General features: G+C 43.2%; 1 protein-coding gene across 3 annotated transcripts in view; it reads left to right on the forward strand.

The window, feature by feature from the left end:
- Positions 1-21,387, forward strand: part of LOC139731920 (uncharacterized) — a 121,399-nt gene that overhangs the window by 59,563 nt on the left and 40,449 nt on the right. The window lies entirely within an intron of this gene.

Consider the following 21,387-nt stretch of genomic DNA (forward strand, 5'->3'; position numbering starts at 1 on the left):
GAAAATCGACTGGAATATATTCGCCTCCAGCAGCACCTGGAAAGCACGTGGAGAAAATGCGTAATTACCGTACGTTTCAGCAATCGCTTGTAAGAAGTATGAAAAGATAAAAATATCAATGTCCAGTAGAGGGGGAAGAAAGCGCAACAACCCCACCTCTTTCGCTTTGTACAGAAATCAACTTCTATATATATGACGCATATATATATTATAAGTATTTTGTTACCATATACCTATATTGTATATACAAATATAGTATATATGTATATATGAATCGCGTAGCAAAAGCCTTTTATGACAAGCATCAGACTATAATCGCCAATAAGGATTTCCACACGATCAAACGCTCTGCTTACGGTAGAGTGCTCGATTTGACGTCATCAGCCGCCTGGCTAACAACGATCTGGCGGCGTAATCCTCCGGGCGTCTGATGTTTCGTGTCAGATGCTCGAATCAGGTTGCCCCACCTCACAAGTACACTTACTGCCCCAACCAGAAGTATCTTCTTCGTCCTTTTACTCATCTCCGCGGATGATTATCGTTGATTTTTCATCAAAAGAGAGGAGAGAAAAAATGAAATGGAGAAAGGGGAAAAAAATCGCACAATTACCGTCGAGTTACGCGGGATGCTCGCAGACGAATGATACAGAGGTACGTTATCGATAATTGCTCCCTGACAGATGACCTTCGTGATTTTATGATGCGTGGATGTGGTCTCATCGCGATCACCATGGCAACAGCTCGGGCTTTTCCATGACGATGGAAGCTTTCTTGCTCGATACCTACTTGTCATGTAACTTAGTCCATCAGACTGGCGCCTTTTTGGTATTCGATGACGCACTCAGCAAAGGTGCTCTGGGATAGGGCTTCCGAACAAGAACGAAATGAAGGATCGTGAAAATGAATGCAGCTTCAGAATCCAGTTTGAAATATCTCCGCGGACTCGCCTAACAGATCGGCCTGGAGTGACGTCACATTATTAATGACCGTCGCAATGTTTAGAACATGAAAATGGATTAAAAAAGAAAGAAAATATTTTAAACCTGTCTAGACCCCTCTGAAAACCAGCCTTGGCAGACGAGGGTGTTTCACCTCATTGGTGGAAAATACAAATTGAATTGAATTGAATTGAGTTGAATTGAATTGAAAACTTACGCTTATCTTGAATGGATCAGAAGACGTCTGGGAGCAAAAGCCGCCGTGTAGAATTGACGTTTAATGGGAGCACTAGTGTGAAAACTTCGAGGTGTGGCCAAGCCAGAAAGGCCGGTCGTTCTGCCCAAGGGAACTGTTTGGACATCGCCCATTCAGTCACGTTGTCGGGGTTCTGAAGTGTGAGTCCCGGGAGAGAGAGAGAGAGAGAGAGTGAAAAGAGATGGAAAGCTGTCACAACTGTCAGGTGGTACAGCGCGTGCTCTATTCGGATGCAGAAGACGCTGGAGAATGAGTGGAAACAAGAAATCGAGAAAAGCAAGCAACATTCGTACCTGGAATCGAAAAGATTCACTCGGAAAAAAAATATATTTTCTTGTGATTCAGTACTTGTTATATTTCGCAGTGAGAAAGAATATCATTCCAGTTTGCTGAATGGTGGTACAGCACGTTGGTAACAAGGCGTAAAAGCAAACAGGATGCCCCCCCCCCCTCCATTTTTTTTTTTTTTTTTTTTTTTTTTTTAGTAACTTTGCTCCGGCGAGCTCTTCTATAAAGACTATCAGGGGCTTACTATGATTGTATCACATTAAGCGGATCAGCTGTGCCGCTCCGCCCGTGGTTATAATTGTATCGATTTTGGTGGCAATAGTAAGTGTCATTGTTAACCTTGCCGTGAATGGGCACGGATCCTCAATGAAATGAGGCATGCTTTTTGGTATCAAGCTAACCTTCGTGACACATCATTCGCGCTCACGGTAATCCACAGGGATGGACGTTTTACACTACTTACCTATACAACCTGTCGACGCACGTGTGCAAGTGGTAGTACCGTTCTGTGTGTTATGAAAACATTCTGCGAACGATAACGGAGATATTACGGAGTGTTGAATATTAATAAGAGGTAACTCCTGACTTCTGACTTCTGCCAACGCGACCGATGCGTCCGCAAAATCTCTTTACTGAGGAGAAACGTCAAGTACCACTTCACATCAGTCAATAAACACGTGAGTATCCTATTGTCTTGCTGTATCAACAACATTACTTTACTATTGATAGTGCGTTATTTAGTAAGTCATGGAATACGTGCTAACTTACAACATCGGCACTGCGACATATTCATCAATCATGACGTTTATTGTCTTCTAATTCTCGCATCCTTGAATAAATTGAACGGATTAGAAAAAAACATGTGTTTTTGATACACACAAGCGTTATTTACGTACAGAACGTATACAGAGTACGAGATGCTTTGTATAATTTAAGTACTTTTTTATGTTAGATAGTTGTGGTCTGACATAGATATCGTTTGCCAGAAATGTCTAGGAAATGTGTATTATTATTATTTTTTCTCAGCAGTTTAGCGGTAGCATTGACATTGCCTGTGCAAAATATGTAATATCGTATGCGAAGAGGATACGCGAAAGAACGAGGATTACCCAAGGCAGGTACAGCAGGTGAACTTCCCATGTCTTGATTTCCCCGTGTATTGAAAACGGCGAAACATACATGGTGATATATTGTGTCTCCGTATAGTTCATTGTGCATGAAGTGCATCGGAAAGCCCGCTCCTGCCATCCTAATTGATGAGTTCCTATAGCACAAAGCAGGTTTCGAAAAAATCCCTTCTCTTTATGTGTGGACAGGAGTAAATGGAATGGCATTTTGGAATGTAGGGCATCCTCTTGACTCCCGAACCATCCGGATTATTACCGTGGTCACGCCATCTTGTCTGTGTGGAGGACAAGAGAGCAAAGAGGGTGTCGGGAAGGGGGAGGGGTGTTTGAACTCGATGGGGAGGCGGATCTTTGCTTTGTGATTCACCAGCGCGTGGAGAACCAAAGAATGAAGGAGATTCGTCAAGGGCAACAGATCAGCAAACTCTTTTCGCACACATCTGTCTTTTTGTTTTGTTTCGTTTCTTTTTTTCCTCCCTCCTATTTCTACTCCGAATTCATTTTTCACTTCAGTGATGGAGGAGAGAGAGAGTCAAGTCCATGGAATGAGCATAGAATGGAGTCATCAGGGACGGGGCCTGCGGTATAAAGTGGGGCAGGCTGACAGGGGGTGTCTGCCGACAGTCGTCGGGTCACCGCCCCGCCCGAACAATGTCACCGTTTACCCTCCTCTCTGACCGCAGACAAAGGTGTGCCGTTCGAGGAAAAACCCCCGACTCGCATTCCAACCCGACTGACCTCACCAGCAGTCCTTAGTCTGCGCGTTACAGACCCGTTGTAACGGAGTCACGACGCCAGGCAATATTTTATGCACATTCAAAGTGGCGTCATTTTGTTTTCGTTACGTTTTACATGTTGTTCCTGGATCTTCGGCGTCCTAAAAACGCTGCAATTGAGACTGTCAGCTGCTTGGAGGTTTTTCGGTTCCTCCGACTTCGAATCTTTATCTAGTTTGATTACACATCTTGTACTGTGATCACTGCTGAATGAAATGTCTTGCCAAAGTTGCATATGTTCTATAATGAATCATAACAGTAGTCTTGATAGTTAAGTATATAGCCCTAAGCTAAAACTTCTCATTTAATCCACGAAAGACGACATCGGCGCCCTGTAGCATCTGCGAAGTCCGAGTATGGACGTGACACCTCTCCCTGATGTCCAGGCGGGTATTTATAACAGAGGAAATAGTGGAATCCGTTAGTGTCGCAACTCACTGGAATGGCCACATACTGTTCCTTTACCTTTGGCTTTTCTCGTGTGCAAGAATGACCACACAATTACTGTTCTTCTGGTTGTCGATATTTTCGTTTTTGAAATTAATCTATAGGCCTAATTCTAAATGTGCCTGAATCACCTGAGCAGGAGCAGTGGCCTTTCTGGGCAGTGGGCTACTTTGAATTGTTCTTGTTCTGTGACATGTTTTTTTTTTCCTTCTTCTCTTTTTAGCTCACCTGAGCCGAAGGCTCAAGTGAGCTATTGCGATCGCTCTTCGTCCGGCGTCCGTCGTGCGTCGTGCGTCGTGCGTCGTGCGTCGTGCGTCGTGCGTCGTCCGTCGTGCGTCGTCCGTCGTCCGTCGTCCGTCGCGCGTAAACTTTTACATTTTCATCTTCTTCTTGAGAACCCCTTGACCGATTTTCACCAAACTTGGCAGGTAGCATCCCTAGGGGGATAGTATCTCAATTTGTTCAACTGGGCACCATACCCCTCCTGGGGGGCCCCAGAGGGGCCCAAACCCCCCAAAATTAAGGAATCTTTAAAAATCTTCTTCTCTGGAACCAGAAGTGATAGAGCTAAGTTAATACTATGAATTAGTACATTGATGACTGTAGTTTCAAGTTTGTTCATGGCGGAATCAGGGGTGCCCCCCTTGGGACCCAGAGGAGGGGGGTGGGGAGGGGTCCTAATGGGGCCCAAATTGTACATTTTCATCTTTTTCTTGAAAATGCCATTGTGAATTTTCACCAAAGTTGGCAGGTAGCATCCCTAAGGGGAAAGAATCTCATTCCCATCAAATGGGCGCCATGCCCCACCTGGGGGCCCCAGGGGGCCTAAATTTGGACCAAAATGGTAAATTTTCATCTTTTTCTCGAAAACCCTACCACTAATTTTCACCAAACTTGGCAGGTAGCATCCCTAGGGGGATAGAATCTCAATTCCATCAAATGGGTACCATGTCCCACCTGGGGGGCCTCAGGGGTCCCACCCCTCCCCCCTCCTGTAAGGAATCTTTACAGATTTTCTCTAGAACTGGAAGTGATTGAGCTAAGATAATACAATGAGTCAGTATATTGATGACTGTTGTTTCAAGTTTGTTCATGGGAGAATCAGGGGTACCCTTCGCCACCCCCTTGGGACCCACGGAAGCGGGATGGGATGGGGGGGGGGTCCAAATGGGTGCCCAAATTTTCGTCTTCTTGCTGAAAACAACAAAATGGATTTTCACCAAACTTGTCAAGTAGCATTCCCATCTAGGGATAAATTCTCACAGTGTTTGAATGGACACCATGCTTCCTTGGGGGCCCCAGGGGGTCCAAACCTCCTAAATTAATGAATATTAAATAACATTTTTCTCTAGTTCTAATCAAAAGTAATAGGGCTTTAAGTCTTTTTTCCCAAGCTGCATAATCCAACGTTCTATAAAGTACAGTGTACTTGGCAGGTATTTTTACCAGTGTGATGGAATATGTAAATGGACACCATGCCCCCATTCTCAAAGCTACCCCCAACATAAGTTTCCAATGTTCTCAGGTAAGAGTCTGCAAGAATGCATGGAAGGTGAACTTGCGATACTCAGGTGAGCGCGTGACCCGCGGGTCTCTTGTTTAAAAGTAGCAATCTTCGAAAAATTTCTAAATTTCTAAATTTTTATCAATTACCAGTACTGGCTTGTTGCGATGGATATGAAAAGGTTTGACTAAGGTTTGTGTAAAATACAGTAGGTCTACATGTTGGTATAGATGTAGGCCTACTATAGATGGTCATCGGAAAGTGGGCGTAATATAATCCCTGAAATTTTGGACGTCTTTTCGTCTTCACAACTTTTTCGTTCTTCCTCCTTTTGGTATACCTAGGCTTATTTTATCGTACGATATTTTGAAAATACGAAGTAGATGAAAACGGTGTAATTCGGTGCATTGTCTGTTATGGCTGAGATCACGACGATATAACGAACTTCACTGGTCTTCGCTGAATTTATGGTTACCGCACAACATTTACTTCAGATCAAGCATTCATTTACATAGTACGTCAAACTTTTGCATTAACCAGGGTTCCTCTCACCTCCCTGCATTAACACGACAACTTGCAAATACAGTTTCATTCTAAAAGTCGTCAAAATCCGTGGCCAGTGATGGTAGAAACAGTAGATCTTCAAGCAGAAGTTACTCCCGGTGTCCACCTACAGAAACAGACGAATGTATTGACGGTCTGCGATATCAAACTAGCTGCTGGTCCGCTGTGCTCCTCCGTGGCTGGTTCTTTGTACGTGGTGGTATTATCTCCATTGTCATCACTGCGGGGTTATTTCTGTACACAAGGCCCTACTTTCTTCCCAACAATCCTTTTCGGATCGGTTTTTGGGCAGTGTTTTTCTTTCTCTTTCTCTCTCCTCCTCACCCTTTCTGTCTCTCTCGCCTTCATTCTTCATGCCCCTCTTCTCCAATGTGCTGTTTACTCTTTGTATTTCATGATTGTAAATAACGGAGACTTGTTCAATCGAACGCGCGCCCGCCTCGAATCTACTCCTCGTGGGGCTGCGGTGAGAAAACGAAAGAACAAACGAGACCCTCTTTTCAATGACCGCGTCCCCGAATTCCACCGTCGCACAAAAAGGGGGATTCAGTGCTGTAATTATCATTGGAGGTTTTATTATACTCCCTGCCATTTGCTGTATCACTCTTTTCTTCATGCCAAATCTCTTTATCCGAATCTCAAACCAAACGAGATGTGTATTTTACATACTCCCTCAGCTCCGCCACGCTCTCTACCCCAACCAGTTTGTTGTTCACTGCTAGACAGATTTCTGCGAATTTCGATTCGCTCATCGAGTTGAATTCACACGGTGTCCATTCTTTCATTTATTTGCTTCTAGAATATTGTTAATGCCGCCTTGCCCGAGGCTAACTCGATCGGCCAGCCTGATGGTCGTCAGAGAGCTGGATTTCGTTTTTAAGTGTAGCATGAGTATTGATGGCATGTTTGCATGCTTTGTCTACGGTGTTTTGACGTATAGAGGGTTCATGAGAGGGTTAAAGAATTCCTGCTCTCCTCTCATTTAAGATTCATCTTACTTTTCACGTGGAACACTAGCGAACGGCGAAACGTTGCTCAAATCTCATCGCCAGATGCCGAAGGCAGTCGAGTTTCTGGCAATGTCACTGCGATCCGATTCTTTCTGCCGTGTCATGTGATGACGTTTCGTACCTGTTAAAAGATCATCCCCATACCGGCATGGCGCCAAGTGGTTGAGGGGATGTACCACTGATGGTTTCTTTCTCCGAAGTTTGGGGGGGGGGGGGGGTGAAGGGGGAGGGCTGACTTCAATCAAGGCTCGTTGCCAAATTGAAATCATTCGTCAAGATCTCTTCGCGTCGAGGTTTCAGCTTTTACATGGCTATCGTGAGGCGATCATTTCCATAGCATTCGTCGAGTCATGGAGGAAGAATACTCCCCCCCCCCCCTCCAAAAAAAAAAGAAAGAAAAAAGAAACGTTGGATAGAAGTTGGATCGCTCTTGAAAGCGTTGGCCTTTAATTCTCATACATGTGGAGATGACTCTTGCCAGCGAAGCCAGACTTTGCGTGGGGATTGAGGGAGTTCGTTGGAGGCATTCGGAAATGTTGAATCGTTCGCACGGGACGGCCAGGGTGCGGTCTGAGCATCCGGAGCCTCGACTCCCAACTTCCGAGTGTAATATTGCCACGGGGGGACCTCATACCGTATAGCTAATCGGCCACTCCTTCCAATGACCAGCTTTTCGCCCCATTCATCACATGAAAAGAGAGTTTGCCCTCTTCATCAAAACACCCACGCCTTTTCTTTCCTTCAAGCTCCATCGATCGGCCAGAAGCTTGAGCGCAGTCGAGTCCTGCGCTGGTCAGTGACCTCTCCCAGGCTAGGAGATCCAGGGACGTCGAGTCGGTTTTGGGGAGTACCTGGGGATTTTGTAGTCTGCTGCACCCAGCCTCCAGGCTGAACCATGTCTTTGGGCGCGCGCGCGCACACACACGCATATACCCACACCCCCACACACACCCACACACAAAATGGAATGGAAACGTAGCGTTTAATCACATTGATAACTTCTCTCTCATTACTACATCCCACGTCCAGTTTTAGTTCGGTTTTCGCACGCATCTGTACTGTAGCGAGGTGTGTGCTGTAATAATCACGATGCACCCACAGATCTGAATTCCTTTATCTTCCAATATCGTATCTGCTATATGTCGTAACTGATTGTATGCAATACTTATTTCTGGGTATAAAAACAGTTGTGTATGTTTGATTTCATGAGGTAACGTCATTTCGAAAGAGAGTATGTAGCTAAAAGAAAGCAAAAACAATGTTCATTGCAAAGAAGTGGGCATCCAAGTGTACGTGAATCTGTTTACAGATTGGTGATTCTAATGCTATGGAATCACACGTTATGATGAGAAAACACTAATCTTTGTAGACGAATGACGTAAATGTAAGAGGGGTGGATGAGAATCGATTGGATGTTGTTTAATGAACACACAAACCGTTCAATTATGGAGCTAGCTCCGTTGTTCCATCAGTCAATCCATCAATCAGTGAAAGTGAAATAACAGTTAATGAAAGGCAGAAGGAATAAACAAAAACGAAAGAAAAACCATACAATAATTCATTGAATGCCTGGATTATAAGAGCAACCCAAGCATAAATGTAGCTATCATCTTGGAGACCCCTGGCGATGTAATGGAAATAATAATCACTCAAAATCTATTTGCATACGTAACATTCACAAATATGAAAAAATGGTATAGGATGTTATCTTTTTATCGAAATCTTTTCTAGTCAGTATTCAATAAATTATGGACATTGGTTTTTTTTCTCGTATTCAGGTATTCAATTTATTGCACATTCCATAAACCTGACATCCATCTGAACTCCCTTTCCAGTGAGGTCCCGTTGTGGCTCAGTAGATTCTCAGTCGTGAAGTCCCCGGTTCGAATCTTCTCGCAAACAAGAATCTCTCTCACTGCCTTGTCCGTAGGCCCCGTGCCCACTTTATACCAGCGACCAGGTAATGAATCCAAGCACAATCACAAATCATTGCCATTCTCATTTGCAATGAGACAGCGGGGAAGCGGTCGGTACTGAGTGGTACAACGTGCGTCAATCGTCCCTCAGCATGTTCTGAGAAAAAAAAAAGGAGTGTCTATGAGACGTCAATGCCAGTGTCAATTCATTGCCAAGGATATCGCCTGTCCATACGCATCGTGCGATGTCGTCGCGTAAGCGCAGAGTCATGGAGTTGTCACGTTGGATGTAGTCTCGCCTTCAGAACTTTTTAATGTTCTTTTTTTTGCCTATAGGTGGCAGTGTTGGTGTTTGTGCATGTGTGTCTGTTGTACCAGCTTATTACGATTTTTCTTTTTCCAAATTCATGTAGTGATACATAACCTAAATCGCAGTATTACATCAGCACGTAAGAGAGGATTACTGATACCAGACGCCGCTTTCGTGAATTCCATTTGTCATTATCAGATTTTTGTTTTGTTTTCGTTTTAAACGGCTCAGTTTAGCGTTTAATATGATTTTCATTTGACGCAAGTCATGGCATTCTGAGGACAGTCGCCAGCGGCAGCTGGAATTTACGGAAGTCTGCAGGGCTCACAAGTGGTAGCTATCTATCTCCGGATGCACCTGCCTATAACTCTGACCATCATAGTGCGTACCTTCAGGGACCTCTTTCCCTCCTCCCTGCTACTCTTGTTCTGTATTGCTTCTATCTCATGCGGCGGAGAGCAGCCGGATTCCATTTCAGACCTGGTTGTCGGAAGTCCCCGGCATATGGGAGGATGTAATTTCATCATCACCATCTTCAGGTACAACCATATACTATACCACGTGGACTCCTACGCGCTACACAGTGGTATGACATTCAAAATACGCTAGTAGATCATAAACCATAGTACGTATCGATTGGGGTCGATGTTCGCAAAAAATGATTAGCAATGGGGTTAACTAGGTAACAATTTGCTGAATATACACACCATGCACACGTACACCTTATTCCAAGATTTTTTTTTTTCACATCCAGGTAACTCTTTGGTATAACTAGCGTGCCGCATGGAAAAACGCGCTCCTTTAATGCGATGTAGGGTAATTCGTCACATCCCCGTTGTCTTCTCAGACTTATGGTGTGTTGCAAGAAATTTGCAATCAATTGCAAATAATTGCTAATTTTGAAACAATCATTCTGATTGGCTCAGGGTCTGCCCTATTGAGAAGACATGCATGCAACAATGATTTTGATTGGCCAGTGACAATCAGTTGCAAGTTGCAATTGATTGCAACTTTCTTGCAACACCCCATTAGGCTAGTATTCCCGAAATGTTGTCCCGAGAATCTCGTTTTCCCGCTGTCTTCACTGATGCAGGTCAGTGCGTGCAGTAGCAAAGGTCTCCGTCGCCAGTTTATACGAAGGCGCATATACGTGTATATGCCGATGTTTTGTGTGTGTGTGTGTGTGTGTGTGTGTGTGTGTGCATATCATAGCACATAAGAATTAATGCTGTGCGTGTTATAACAGTTTACCATTCTATTTCACTACATTTCCAGTATGTCTGCTAGTCTCGCCACAAGTCATGGGAAATTTTGCGAAGTTGTGGATTACCTTCTCATCACTTTTCTCTCATTTCGGTAATTACTCCCCAACCGTTTGTTGCTTAACGCTTCCCGTTCCAGCTCCTGCCTCCGTGTGGTGTGCATCGTGGTAGTAAGCCCGCACGCTGTAGTTAACCCACTTCTCGATGGGTTCAATGTCAGATTGGCGGCGACTCGATCCGCGAAGTGCCAATAGTCGCATAAGTTTCTGTCACTTTGAGCGTTGTCTCCCTCGGTATCACCACAGGTCACGCGTGCTTTTGCAACTGTGTTTTTCGTTCACTTTTTTTTTAAAACCTTGTTTTGTGTGTATGTGTATGCGTGTGTGTGTGTGTTTGTGTGTGTGTTTGTGTGTTTGATACCATGATTGCAGAGGAACATCGGTTTCTATTTTCGTTATATGCACCTGGCAATATTATATTCTCACACATTTAAATACATGTAGGAGCCTGATTGTTTTTCGATGTGAGCTCAGCGGGAATTGGAGAGCCGGAGATAAAGGAAAACAAAAGTCTTACGGAATTCTTCTCCCTGCTTCCGGTTCAAAGTTAGTCAGTTCTCCTCAACTTAAAAGTGACAGACCTCTGAGCGACCTACTTGAATCATTGTTATCAAAATAATTTCCCTTTCGCATACTGTAGAAAAGAGACAGGCCTATTCTAACATGGAGGGAGGTATAAGGTATGTTATGTGTGAGTACAAGAGGGAGAGAAACAAGGACGTAGGGAGAGACGGATCGGGAAAGTACTGCGTCAGGCAAGGCAAGTTTTCGAGAAACGCTGCTCCCTGTGGGACACTATATTCGAGGTAGGGACACATATTTTGTCGACATGACTGCATCCATCGTCGGGCATGGGGAAGTATTTACTCGGCCAGGCATCTGATTGCCAGGGCCCACGCTACCGCGACCTATCCGCGGACCACACGCTTCCGAGTTGGTCCCCCTGACTCATCCCCGAGACCAGTTACTGGGAAAGCTTGTCCCGATCGGAGCCCACAGGCTCCAGAGACGCTGACGTACAGCCCCTCGTCATCCTGAGTAGTCTTCGTTTTCAGCCTTTCTTTATCCTGACTTGCATTTCACTCCTTACGGGGGGGGGGGGGGGGGGGGGGGTGATCGCGATAATTCATACATGAAATGCTGTGAGGATTACAGATGCATTTATAATGATGATCGTTGTAATCATTAACTGTTTATATTTATTTTTCGATGTGCGTGCTTTATTCAGAATGTAGATGTTATGCTTTAGATGTTATGTGAGCCTTGTCTGCCCTGTAGAAAACGAGTTTCAATCGAATAACCGATTTGAGGTTTGACTTGAATAACCAATAATAGGAGAACTTGCACAGACAGATTGTATCGAGGTAAACCAAGGGGTACTATGCACTTGTACCTCCATGGCCGAACAAAGATGATTAGGCTTCATGGGATTTATACAGTGTGGTAGTTGACTATTTCAAAGGATGCATTAAAGTGTATCTCTTTGTAATGAAGGTTGTTCATGACCACTGGAAAAGCTTGTATGAGGCTTGCCCTACGCAGCAGCAACCAATAGGCCTACATGCAAAGTGGATTAGGGGTTTTCTTAAAGGAAGAGGGCATTTGAAAAGTCTGTAACTAGTTCTCAGGAAGAAGGACGCACAAATCTGGATGTATGAATGCCCCCTTTTATATTGGATTCTCGATGCATCATCAGCCGCTTGATGCTATTGTTAACCTAGGAAAAGAGTTTAGATTTTTTTTTTCCTTTGGAAAATACAGCACTGCTTATTGTATATATGACTTTTGACACACGATTTGGTAAGTTGGTTCTGGTGCTGAAAATATCATTATAGTGAACAAAACGAGCACGTGCCGATGAAGATGTTTCCCTTTAACATTAACGTTTCACCTCTCCGCGATCAATTCATCATTAGTCAGGTTACCTTTCTCGCTCCGTCCCCGTGGTCATCATCGAGGTGACCCATTGTTGATGCGGGCGTCTCACCAGGGCGGCTGTGACGTTAGCGGCCACGGCAGACACGCGTTAGATCTCGCGATGCGTCGCCGATGATGCAGCGAATGAAATCACCCGTACCCAGGGGCTTCGGCGCTATTTTAGCGCCCACGTCCAAGTGCTTCTATTTTCATCTCGCGCCTAACACTAATTCGCCGTGTAACCGATATGCTACATACCGCAAACCGATTATCCAGGGAAGCCGCTATGGCGGGCAAGGGGAACAGTCGGAGATAGGGGGGCCGAGGTAAGTTAGCCTTGCGTCCAGGCTCCCAACCAGTAATTCCCATTGTTTCCCTTTCCTACCCTTCCTCGAAACTGAAAACTGACTGCCCTGTGGAATGATTCCAACATTTGAGATTCAGCCTGGGATATGCTGGATATGAAGGGTCTATGATTTCGCAGACTCTTTTGCGTTTGGTAGCTCATAACATAAGCCGTGGTACGTAGGTTTTGATTCTTCCTCCAGGTCTAACATTAGTGCAAGCCAAACGGGCGTGAAGACGTGAAAGAATAACAAACAAAACACCTGAGAGGCAGGCTACAGTAGACGTAGACGGGGACTGTGAAGTGATTAGCCGCAAGACCTGATAAGAGTGACGTATTCGCGCTGAGTGGCCGAAACCATCGTTTCCGTGCCTTCTATCCTTTTGCATATTCCATGGAAGGATCGTCATTCGGATAATTATAGCACGGGTCATTTTATTTCAGACCACAGGGCCTTCGTGTTTGGCTTTCGGACATAGAATGTCCTCTTTTATTTTTCTCTCTGTCTCTATCTCTGTAGCTACCTTTCATCCTCTCACACTAGTGCTCTCATGCTTTCCCTCCAAGCTTCCTTTTCCATCGTGTTGATTGCTCGAGGGCCTTCCGATTTCCTCGGCGAAGGCGTTCGATTTCCGATCTGCGAATGACATTTCACGTATGACCATGAATCAAAATTCGGCGAGTATCAAGATAGCATGAGTCATCAGTTCAAGCCGCAATAGTACAACTCTGTCCCGGACCGATATAAGCCACCCCGCCCCCTTTACTTACCTCTATCCCATCCACCTGGAGATTCCAGTGTGACATTATTACAGGACTTAGGCCCACTAGAACTGTTATAGTCCTCATTTGCCGCCACCTCCCTCCTAGAAAACCCAATCAACCAATTCATTGCTTATTTTGATTTCATATCAAAGAAGCGTATCCCGCAAGGAAGAGAATGAATGTTAATTTTCCATTTAAAAGCGTTGTCAGCGCATCATCTACTAGTATCCATCCATCTTCGGATGAAGAAGATTTGAAGGGACAACTTTACCGTATCTAACAAAAGAGGGCGGGCTAATTCCTGTTTAATCCTACCAGCTGATAAGCACGTTGGTTTGTAGGCATACACAGCATTTCGTACCTCCTTGGTATGACATTGATTTCGTGTGTGGGTCTAGTCTCATTTCAGTTTGATGCTTGTTTTACTAGTTGTTTGTTTGATTATTTACTTATTAGACGTCTTTATTTTTGTATATACGTACAATTAACCTGCTGGACGGTGTTACATCGGGACAACTTTTTCCCGAGTCCAGAGGAATTATCCACTCGGACAGCAGTCCCTGGCATCAGTGACTACCCTGGAAGTGATCCTCGTGTAATGGCAGGGTGCCCGGCCTGGGGAGGATAGTCCAGGGACCGACCTTACCTCGGCAGCGGTCAACATCATTGTACGAGTGTCACTCTTTTCTGTGCGAGCTGCCGCCCACAGGCTTACTCATAATTCCGTGGTTAGGGAGAGATTAAAGGCTGGTTCAGCTATGGAGATAACACCTATTCCGCACTGACTCGAGTTAAGATGTAGAAAAACGGTTTATCTTACAGTGACCATTTTATTTTGAGTTGTAGATAAATAATAAATGTATTTTTTATCTATAAAATACATATTTATATTAATTTAATCATTCAGTCCAGTTCATTTTTGAACGTTAGCTCGACCTTCTTGTTTTCTCTCGGACACTTTTTAAAAAATAATTTGATTGCTATTATTATTCTCAGTAAAGGTAAAAGTGGCGATGTATGTAATCACTTAATTCAAAATGACCTATACAATTCATACTGTTATAAGGTAAGATCATTGTCAAAGTCATGACCGTAGAACAGGTGGACACATCCATCGTAAGATATTACTTGATGCCAAGTCGTTCTTAATTGTGATGGAATATCTCCAATTCGCAAGATTAAGCAACGAGGACTTTGATACAAGCATTGTCGGATCTTTGCACGTAGGACCATTAATTACTGCGCATAGGACGGTCTTCTACGAGACGCACGCCGTCGATGAGTAAGCGCGTGTCCGGCCTCGTCGTTCGTAATTAATTAGCGTTAATTTTTCGCTGTTATCTGTCTGAGCGGTGATGACGGCGGGCGATCTCCGCGAGAGAGCGCTTCTCCGGAACGATCGTGACATAACATTTTTCACCTCTTGTGTGTACGCGACCGTGCGTGCGTGTGTGTTTGTGTGAGAGAGTATGTATATGTACTTTTTCTTTTTCTGCTAACAGCCTCTTTACGGGGCCGCGCACACATGTGCCAGAGCCACGACGAAGTGCGATGTTTCGAAGAAAGGCGCGGGAAATGTCACATTTCACATCTAGTCTTGTTTTCAGACTAAGATGGGTTTTGGGAAACGATGACAAAGAATAACTGAAGGAAGAAAAAATAAGAAGAGAAAGAGTATTAAAAGGGGGAAAGGAGGAAGAAAGCAGAATTGTCGTAGTTACCATTTACACCACGTATGATATGAGGCGGTTTACCTGTTTGCATGATGATAATCTAAATTTCCATTTGTAACACGTTCTCTCAAAATATTGATATGGGGCCTGTACTGGTAATGTTATCCAACAATAGAATTTATAGAAACGATACTTACAATTACTGTATCAGTACCGTTCACGGTTTTTCTGCTATCTATTTGGAAGCAATCACATTTGTTTTTTCCATCTGTTTATTTTGCACACAGTATATACGGTGACATCTCGGCAAGTGATCGCATATCTGTGTACAAGAAAAGTCGCCCGTTTGATCTTTCCGAACCGCCTTAAGTGACACCAGTGAGGTGTGAGAAGTACCCCGACACCATCCCGGTGTGACCAAGCTGGGTGTGCTGAACTATAGGCTTATTATTATAATTACTATGATGTACGCCTATAGACCAGCAATATGTACTTCCTGGATTTCTTTTGTGTTATACTTTTACTTGTTCTTTATTGCTTGATTGTTTGAATGATTAATCATTCCTGTAATACTTTCACTTATTATATCAGTATTACAAATGTATATTTTGCTTCTTATATATCTGTTTTTTGGTTTTTTTTTTGGGGGGGGGGGGGGGGGGGGGTGGGGGGGGGAGGGGGAGGGGCGTGCCATTTTTACTGACGTGTTAGAAATTAAATACCATACTCTGAAGTTCCGTCAACCTATCAGGTGTTCACCATGTATTGGTATCGGATCAAAAACAGAACAAAACAATAACAACAAAAACCAAAACACGAAGTTCTACTTTGTCACAATTAATGCTTTTTGTGGGGCTCCATAGAAGGAGCAGATTTAGTTTTCTATGAGATACACCCAGAAGATCGAATGTCTTTGATGTCGGAGTGAGGAGGAAGACGGAAATTAATCCTGCCAAAGGGACAAACGAGAGTCGACCTTCAATTTGTACGTTGTGAGACGGGACAGCACTATGCGAGGTCAAGGTTCATTAATGCCCCCAAAAGTCTCCGGGTTGGCGTCCATATTATTTTTTTTATCTTGTCAACAGATACATTAATTTTGTACGCAATGTCGTGGGTGCTCAAAATTCAAAATTCAGAAAGCTCCGCAGGAACACAGTGCACTTTCTGTATACCACCATACAGAGCACCTCCCTGCACCATGGGAGTTCCCTCACCTCGGTGTATTTCATCGTATATACTCGCCTATACTGTAATAACGATCACATCTGCCGCCTCTCTTCAGCGATTACTGTAATGTTTAAACCGAAAGATGGCGTTATCACTGGAAATTAGCTGGAGCGTAGCTGACTCGATAGCACGCCACGGATTTCTTCTCGAGGCCCCTTTGGCGATGAGCCTGAAGGGTGACGGAAGTCGGTGATCCGTATGTTGCGCAGGCCGCCGCCTTTGACGCTTGGCATTCATCTCATATGGCAAGCGCACGTCCACGTTTTTTGTTTTGTTGTTTGTTTGTTTTTTGAGGCTGTTTGATCGCTTGCACTCATGGCTGAAGCGATTATCGTGTTTTTTTTGTTTTGTTTGTGTGTGATTTTTTTTTTTTTTTAAAACTCCGTACTCCGCTGGAAAGCAGCATAAAACAGTGGCATCCGGATGCATTTTTTTTTTTTTTTACCTTCTCGTTTCATGTAACTACTAAAAACAGTTTATTTACGCATTCGTGGCGTATAATGTGTGTGTGTGTGTTTTTTTTTTTTAAATCGGAACTACGGCTACTTTACTGTGGTGTACGTGAGTGTTACAGTTACGAAAAAGAAACAAAGGTTATCTGAAACTTACATTTAGATGCCTTTTCTAAAGCGTTGTAAGTCGCTGCGAAGGGACTTCGTCAGTTCATTCTTGTCCTTTACTGAGTGAATGTGTATCGAGGTCCTTTTATGCAGACGCGTAGAACGGATCCGAGGTGTTGTCGAACGGATACGGCATGTTGCCGACCGGATGCGACACTCGTGCCGAGCAAATCCGAACGGGTCGGGCTTGGTGCGGAAAGAATGCTGTAGCCATTGCGGCATTGATGAGGCCTAATGCCGGAAGAATCCGACAAAATTCCGAGCGATTCCGAAAAAAGTTCCGAGCAGATCCGACACACAGTTGATCGATTGACATGTTTCTAGTCGTTCAGTGTGGCGACTACCCGAACACCCCTTAGTTCGTCGTCTTCAAACTTTAATTTGATTCGGCCTCACACAGCAAACAACAACAACAACATCATCATCATCAACAACAAAAACAAAAACAACAACAACAACAACAACAACAGCAGCAGCAGCAGCAGCAACACCAACAACTCTGAAGACTAAAAAGAAGAACAACCACAAATACCCATACCCATAAAAAGTGCGTATAGTCACACGCAGCTGGTGATTACTGTGTATTGGTTTGCCAGCTTAATTTCCAGTTTGCTGGATTCCATGTCAAGTACGTTATTAAGAAGGACATTTCACAATTAACGTAAACAAAATGTGAAACGAGCGTGATAAGCACTTTTTTTTTGGGGGGGGTGTCATTCTGAGGATTGCTTTTGCATTAAGTCTGTTTCTTTTATTAGTTTTATTTGTTTGGTGTTGTTTTTCAAGCTCCTGTAATTTCCGCCGTTATTCGAAGGAATTCGAATGAAAGCTTTGTTTGCTCAATATACTGGGTAGTGTAAAAAGATAGTCACACTGCCATTCCCTTCACCAAAATGTTACATCAAATGGTGTTTGTTAGTCAAAATGTTGCCATGTTACAAAGAACATCTATTATTAACATTAATGTGACATCGAATTTAGTTTTCTTTTTGTGAGAAGACAGATTGAATTTTCTGTCTTATGTATACGTAGGCCTATGTGTGTATGTGTGTTAGTGTGTTTGTGTGTGCTTGCTGTATATTTAGTAGACATTTTCATCAAATTCATATTGTTTTTCTGTCGACACGCGATTATTTTGTCGCTGTGGATATCACGACCTCCAGCTTAGTTTTTTTTTTTTTTTAGATTTTGTTTTTCTTTTCCCGTATATAGTGGTCATGATTATGAGCATCAGCGACTTTTCTGTCGTTGTTCTTTTCTGCCAACGTCTTCAGGGCGATGGGCGGACATGTAACATTCGAAAAACATGAGAAGAAGATGAAGGAAAAGACATATCAGAAGGAAAAGAAAGGGAAAAAGGAGAAAGTATACTCAAGGTTCCAGTCTACGTAAGACCTGATTTCGGCTAATCATCATCTTGTTTTTCGTGGCGATGGTCATTATAGTGACCGTATCATTCATTAGACGAATCAGTGTTGTTCACTCCTCCAAACAAGGTGACGATGTCGACAGAGAAGAAAAAGAAAGAGAAGGAGAGGAGGGGGGGGGGGTATAGCTGGTGAGAATTCCCATGATTGGCAGCTGTTCAAGGGAGCGCGGATATCACGGAATTGAAGGAGAGGAGCCTTATCTTTTGTTACTATATCAAAATGATGATAGTTTCGGTTGAAATGGAGCTTAAAGGACATGTACACCTTCATAGGCATGTGGATTAAGTGAACGCAACAACATAAGTAGAACACATCCGTGAGAGTTTGAGGAAAACCGGACAATCTGTTCGTAGGATATGAATTTTTGAGATTTCAGTCATTGCTGGTTGAGAAGATTATACCACAGTCTATAATGTCACATGATTGTGTAGAGCAATATAAAGAAAATATAAAGAAAATCTCACAAAGATTCAATTTTTTTAATAATCAGTACGCATTCCCTCGACTTGTCACTGATGTGTGCTGAGCATGCTGAGGATGATATTACTCCCCCTGCCTATACTCAAAGAGACAAGTCAAGTGCTGTTTTATTATGCGAAAAAGTGAAAATATATTGATTTTTAAAAGTATTTACTTTATATCGTTCTACACATGTGACATCACAAGCTAGAGGTCTTCTCGTACACCAATGACAACACTGAAATTTCAAAATTCATAACTTTTGAACGGATTGTCCGATTTTCCTCGTACTTTCACTGATGTGTTCTATTGATATTGCTGCATTCTCTCAATTCACATGTATATGAAGGTGAACTTGTCATAACAATGCAGTAACCTGTTGAGCTCTGATCACAACAAAAAAATGCACTAAAAGTTCAGGTATATGCGCGAACAGATACAATAAAGCAAGATTTTACTCTTAAAAACAAAACAAAACAAATAGTGTTTTTTGTTTTCATTATGAAATGAAAGTTTTTTATGCTTTTCCCATAGCGGTGATTGTAATGTGATATCAATCTTCGCGTTATTACTTAGCCAAGACAAACAGCTTTAATAAGAGTCGCTTCCGCTTGATTCTTCGCGTTAAAGCGATTCGACTGCCAAAAGCACATCATTCAGAAACCGGAACTATTCTACTTCTCATGTACATACGGTGGTCAAATATAGAACAGCAGTTTTGTCAAGAGCGCATTGTTCTGTGGCGACCCGGAAATCCATTACACAGTAACTGATATGGTCTGTGTTTATGTTCTTGTCTTTTACTTTCACTTCCAAAGAAATACAGTCACATACTTAATATGCATGGCCAACCAACGGATTGCCACTTTACAATATTGGTAGACAGTGTTCTAAGTGCATGATATTTACACTGTGAAATGAGCATTATAATCATTTCCCGGTTTGACGGCAAGTGCTAAGGAATCTGAAGTTTGTGCGTGTCATTCAACTGCGTTCGTGGCAACGTATGAACAGCCCAGTCAGCCGACCGACGTAGATTGTACCACCACACACTGCAGCAACCTTTGTACTTTTTTTTTTTTTCTAGACGGTCGCTTCAGGTATGACAGTCATCTCACAAAGCACACATTGTTTTTCTGTGACTCTTTCATTTGCATCGTCACATTAATTGTCTACTGAGATACAGAAGAATGGGGGGGGGGGGGTAGGAGGAGAATTGGCCGCTCTGTGACGTAATTAGATGTTTCCCTGACGTAAACGTTTTCATTCGCGCCGTTCCCCATCCAAGGCGGGAAAGAAATGATCATAATAGATTCGAATCTTACCAACATTTCTTCACCTTCCGAAGTGGGGGCATTTTTTTCTTTCCATTTTGTCCCCTTTTCTTTTTGCATTGTGTGTACAGATAACTCTGACGTCGCTAGTGACGCAGGAACTGTTTATTGGTTATAACCAACATCAATTTTCGCCCTCGCTAGGTTTACAAAGAATGATGCAAAAGATCGGATGCTTTGTATTGACACATGCATAGGAAAAGACGAATAGAGGCGTTTGTACCATTTTATTGTTTACAAGACTGGATCTGCTTCCCCCCCCCCCCCCCCTTACAGTACTAGTCGAACTATGGCAGTCACATTTGTAAGGTAGAGATACCATGGTAACGAATGAGACAGGTATCGAACGCCGATCGAACAACACTTTGCTTTGATAAGCCTTCCAAAAACATCCTCACAAGAGTTGCTTTGCGAGGAAACGCGCATTATTTTGTCATCTTATATGTCATAATAGTGACTCGCGGATCAAGTGCGTCCATGAAAATTAAAGAACAAAACTGACACTTTTTATAATTAAAATGACACTTATATATTAAAATGGCACTTTTATATTTAGCGAGTTCTCCTTATTCAGCTTTCTGCTAGGCAAAGAAAGTATTAATTTTGCCGATGTTGTCTTCACATAAGGCGCAAGAAAGAGAAAGAGAGAGGCGCGCGCGCGCGCGCACACACACACACACACACACACAGTGGACAGGGGGCGTGTGTGGAAAGTTGAGTCCGCTCTACCACTATACAAAACCTGTTATGTTATGACGATGACATATGACCGATCTATTGAGTTCTTGTTCGTACACAGAATGCATTTTTTTTTTTCCGTGATAATTTTTATGCAAGTCTCGAACTTCATTATCATGCATTCACACGTCTTTGCTGTGTCGGGCAAGCTTGTCGCGAGAAACGCTTGTCCGTATATTGCAATTTGAGTCTAAATTATAGAAAACGTCATTGTTTTTTTTTTCTGTTTTGTGTTTTTCTGCTGTATGTTTTTGAACACTTCTCTATGCAGAGTAAAGTTCATGTCGCTTTGGTCTCATGACCTCGTATAGGAGGGTTCATGATACTGTACTAGGAAGCAAGATATTTTTACGGCATGATATTTTTGCGAATTGGAGCTGACGGCCTTTATTGCGGCATGAAAGTTTCGCGAATTGCC

This window comes from Diadema antillarum, unplaced genomic scaffold (assembly GCF_040938485.1).
Source record: "Diadema antillarum isolate AM-2024a unplaced genomic scaffold, OU_Dant_1.0 seq00000386_RagTag, whole genome shotgun sequence".
Classification (NCBI taxonomy): domain Eukaryota; kingdom Metazoa; phylum Echinodermata; class Echinoidea; order Diadematoida; family Diadematidae; genus Diadema; species Diadema antillarum.